Source organism: Trichosurus vulpecula, chromosome 4 (assembly GCF_011100635.1).
Source record: "Trichosurus vulpecula isolate mTriVul1 chromosome 4, mTriVul1.pri, whole genome shotgun sequence".
NCBI lineage: Eukaryota > Metazoa > Chordata > Mammalia > Diprotodontia > Phalangeridae > Trichosurus > Trichosurus vulpecula.
The window spans coordinates 118,441,124-118,446,566 of record NC_050576.1 but is presented as its reverse complement, the minus strand read 5'-3'; positions in this window follow the sequence as shown (position 1 = coordinate 118,446,566).

Genomic DNA, 5,443 nt, shown 5'->3' with positions numbered 1-5,443 from the left:
GGCCTGCAGCCAGAGCCTGCAGCAAGGGAAAAAGTACAGACCCTGGGAATGGGACTGTCTCTTCTCCAAAGGGTAAGGATTGAGCTACCAGCCCCAAGTGGGCTACCCCCCAACCTCTGGACTCCAAAGTTTTCTCCAAGGCTTTCTGGAGCACTGCTCTAGAGACGAAGGAAACTTGGTGGAGAGATGCTTACCAAGCTCAGCATCAAGGGGATGGGCTGCTTTTCAGATTGACTGATGCCCTTGACTGTAGCCACTGTCCCTTAGCTTCCGTGCTGGGAAGGGGCAAGGGTGTAGGAATATCTGAGAGGGAGGGGGAAAGGGGATGGGGGGGAGAAAAGAAGGGTGAGAGAGACAGACAGACAGACAGAGGGAGACACAGAGAGAGAGAGAGAGAGAGAGAAAGAGAGAGAGAAAGAGAGAGAGAGAGCTATCTTACCTCTGGAGGTTATCCCCAGAAAAAGCAGGACTAGAAATCCCATTCTGTCTCCTCTAAAGAATGGAGAAAGGATCTTTTGTAAAGAACAGGAGGCCTTGCTGGTTGTTGTTTTGGGGCTCAAAACTACAAGACAAGGAGTTTACATAAATCAATCAAAAGGCATTTATTAAACACCTGCTGTGTGCAAGGTAAGGGCAGCTAGGTAGAATGCAGGGCCTGGAGTCAGGAAGATTCATCTTCCTCAGTTCAAATCTGGCCTCAGACACTTCCCAGCTGTGTGAGCCTGGAAAGTCAATTCACCCGGTTTGCCTCTGTTTCCCCATCTGTAAAATAATCTGGAGAAGGAAATGGCAAATCACTCCAGTATCTTCTCCAAGAAAACCCCAAATGGGGTCCTGGAGGGTCAGACATGCCGAAACAACAATAACAACAACAACTTGCAAGTAGGAATACAGAGACAAAAATGGAACAAAAGTCCTTAACCTCAAGGAGCTTCTATCCTGTTAGCAAAAATATATTTATTAAGAAAGGTGTGGTTCTCAACTGCTGTTGTCACTGCATGAGAGCCAGGTGGTTTGCTTCTTTCTTAAATGACTGAGACTTGTTTATGGATTAAAGCAAACTAAAAGGGAAAATAAAACAGAACTTCTCTTCATCTTGCAGGAATGTCTATTAAGTAGCCTGGCCTCCCCATGTGAGTGACTTAATCACCCACCACTGGCTGCCGCAGGATCCTTCTTGAGCTGCTCCACAGCATTGTGGACAGAGGTTATTATCTCAGTGATGGCTCAATCTCAGAACGCAGCTGTTGCTATGTTTATTCTTATGTTGTCTGTTTCTTAAGCAGATCAACTTGTGTGAAATGGGAGCCTGCAAAATGGGAACCAGGCGCATGATAACATGATGTGAAAAATTAAATGCTCCCGTTAGCCCTCGATGGCCTCCCGATGAGTGTAAATTCATATTGCGATATTTTGTGTGATTAGCTTTCTTCTTTCGAGTTCCAAATAAGAGCACAAGCCAAGATGGAATTCTTACTCAAGCAGCCCCTGCTTGAGTGGGGGCCCTGAAAAGCTGAAAAACCCTCACAAAGAAACCAGAACGTTGCCTCATTCAAGAAGGAGTAATTATAAAAGCTGTCAGCATTGACCTGTTTTCATCCTTCCCTACACTCTCCCCATGCCTTGACTCTCCCATCAACTCCTCTCCTTAAAAATCCCTCTTTTCTTTCAAAACCAAACTCAGGAACCACATTTTCCAGGAAACTTTCCCTGATTTTTCTCCACTAAAAATTAGCATTGCCACCTTGGATTTGTTATGGTATATTGTCTCTGCTTCTCTCTACTCTTATCATATTCTGCTTTAATCATTCAATTGATTATTTATTAAATACCCACTATGTATAAGATAGGGCAGCTAGGTGGTGCAGTGGACAGAGTGTCTAGCCTGGAGTCAGGAAGTCTCATCTTCACGAATTCAAATCTGGCCTCATCTACTTACTGTGTGACACTGGACAAGTCACTTAAGCCTATATGCCTTAGTTTCCTCACCTGTAAAATGAAGTGGAGAAGGAAATGGCAAACCACTCTGATATCTCCACTAAGAAAACCCCAAATGGGGTCACAAAGAGTCAGACACAACTGAAACACGACTGAACAAAAATATGTAAGAGAAAGACAGATGGGCATAGTGGATAACCACCCCCTAGCCCTGGAGTCAGGATAACCTGGAGAAAACTCTGGAGTCAGAGAACCTGGGTTAAAATCTACATCTTGGCAGTTCAGTATCCATGCCAGATTTTACATCCAGTTCAGCATCGATGATGCTTAACGAGCAAGGAGTGAATTTCAGGAGTGATCTTTGAGACCCAGCTCAGTGGTAGCTGAAACAAAGACTTATCTGGGCATGATGTTACATTTGGATATGAACTTTGTGGAACTAACGCTACATGTAAACAATGCTAAGTTTTAGCTTTCTCTCCCTAGAGACCAGGCAGCTAAGTGGCACAGTGGCTAGAACACTGGGCTTGGAATCAGGAAGACTCATCTTCATGAGTTCAAATCTAGCCTGAGATACTTACCAGCTATATGACCCTGAGTAAGTCACTTAAGACCCCTCATTTCCTCATCTACAAAAAAATGAGCTGAAGCAGAAAATGGTAAACCACTCCAGTATCTGTGCCAAGAAAACCCCAAAAAGAGGTCACGAAGAGTCAAACACAACTAAAACAACTGAATAACAACAACTCTAGAGACTAAAGTGGAATAGGAAAGAGTATACTCCCAAGATGGTGGTGGAGAGAGGCAGAAGAGGTAACTTCATATTTTTATTGTTACTGTATTTTCAAAGTAAGTATTCCTTTATAAAAGCCTAATTGATGTTAAGTAGATAAATGGAACTGGGGTGCTAGTGATAACTGGGGTGCACATGATAATGTGAGGGGAGAGATGCAACTGGTCAGGGCTAAGGGCAATAGAGAAGAGATACTCCAAAACCTCTGAGGGTACCCCTGGAACCCTGAGAGGGAGATATCCTGACTCCTGGAGAGTGAGCATATCTGCTACACATGAAGTGAAAAGGTCAGACTAGAGTGTCTCTTAAGATTTTCCTAGCACTAGATCCATGATCTAAGTCTTACCTCTGATATACACTAGCTAGGTGACTGGCCAGTCATTTAACTAATACTGGCTAGTCCCTCTCATTGCCCTACACAAACTAAAACTAAGTTGCAGAAAAGTTACATATCTATTTTGGTAGAGGGAGGTGCCTTACCAAGAGTTCCTTAAACCATTGAAATCACAGATCTAGAACAAAAATAAAAATATGTGAGGCCGTGTACTTGTCACTAGAGAAACAGAGATGAAGAATGATAACTGAAGGATCTAGAATGGAAAGCAATTTTATTGATCACCTACATATATTTGGAATGTATCTTGTTGGCCACTTAATCTAACTCATAGCTGAAAAAAATGTCTTCTGATAAGTAGTCATCCATTCAGCCCTTCTTTGAGGTTACCAAATTCCATATTTGGCATTGGTAACTTACAATCCTCTTAGATGTTTACAGGGTAGAATATAACAGTAATTTGTGTAGCTGTCTTATTCTCCCTGTTAGAGTGTAATCTCCTTGAAGATAGGAACCTTGGACTCGTTTCATCTTTGAAATTTCATGGAGAGGTGATAGTATTTTCCCCTGTCTTTTTTTGAGGAGGTGGGGAAGGAGGGATTGACTTAAACGAAGGTTAGAGTTAAGAATGAATTCCCAACCTATTCCTGGCTCTTTCTTCTAATTTACCTTATTTCCATGACTCTTTATATAGATTTTCAATAATCGTCTACTTCTCACCCACAGGTACACATTTTCAAAAACCATCAAACATAAATCTATGGAATAAAGGTAACCCTAAGTGGGCTTCGGATGTTATTTTTTTTCACTCCCACCAAAGATGTGGACTGAGAGCCCTGAAAAACACTACTGCAATATGGCCAAGTTCATAGGTCAACAGTCCTTGATCTCTCCCAGGGCCAGATACTCCCAAGTTTAAAAAAAATAGGCACGGTTAGTAACTGTGTGAAATCTTTCAGATAGCTGGGCATTATGGTATATTAAGTAGTTAGCTGGTAGTATAAGGGAGTTGGTCTAGTTCCCTAATTTCCATGACATGAATGTATAGGACAATCTGACTCACTGCACTGACATTTTAATTTCCTCTAATTAATATCTTCAAATACATATAACATTATCTCCTTCAGTAGAAACTACCTTAGTGCTTGGTTTTCATTTTTTATTATATTTGAATTTATTTTGAACATAACTACTAAATAAAAAAATGAAAAAAAAACATTACCATGTACACAGCAGAACATAAGAGAGGATTCAATATAAAGCAATAAATTTTCATTTCAAGAAAACTTATATAATAAATATTACACATTATTTTCAAAGCTGTCCATCTTTTCTTTGCTTCCTTGTGTATTTTCTTTTCTCTCTGCTATGTACATTTTACTTTATTTTTTCCTCTTCCCCCCCCAACCCAAGAAGGCTACAGTTAAGTGTGGATAAAGATATAGACATAGATACAGACACATATACACATACATATATGTATATTCACATATATACATGTATACGTACATACGTATACATAAGTATACATAAACATGTACATATACACATATACACTTAAATGCATATACATAAGAACAATTATGCTTGATTCCACTTGTCATCTTTTCTTCTGTAGGCGCATAGCATCTTCCTTGGTAAGTCAAAGTCTTTCCATATTTTTCTAAATATACCAGCTCACCATGGCCTACACAACAGCATTCAAACCCAATCATATTCTGTCTGGGAGATTGTCTGAGAGTTTTTTTCCCAATTTTTCTGCATTCCCTCTATTCTTAGCTACATAGGTTTTACTTACACAGAAAATTTTGATTTAAAATAATCAAAATTGGGATGGAGCCAAGATGGCGGCTGGAAAGCAGGGACTTGCTTAAGCTCTCCCCCAAAGGTTTCCAAACACCTGTAAAAAACGGCTCTGAACAAATTCTAGAGCTGCAGAACCCATGAAATAGCAGAGGGAAGCAGGTCTCCAACCCAGGAGAGCCTGGATGTCGCTGGGAAGGGTCCATGGCATGGTGCTGGGAGTGGAGCGCAGAGAAATGAGAGTGATGCAAGAAAACAATGAAAAAGAAGTCAATGACTTGCTAAAGGATACCCAAAATAATACTGAAGAAAATAATGCCTTAAAAATAGACTAACCCAGCTGGCAAAAGAGCTCCAAAAAGCCAATGAGGAGAAGAATGCCTTGAAAGGCAGAATTAGCCAAACGGAAAAGGAGGTCCAAAAGACCACTGAAGAAAATACCACCTTAAAAATTAGATTGGAGCAAGCGGAAGCTAGTGACTTGATAAGAAATCAAGATATTATAAAACAGAACCAACGGAATGAAAAAATGGAAGACAACGTGAAATATCGCATTGGAAAAACCACTGACCTGG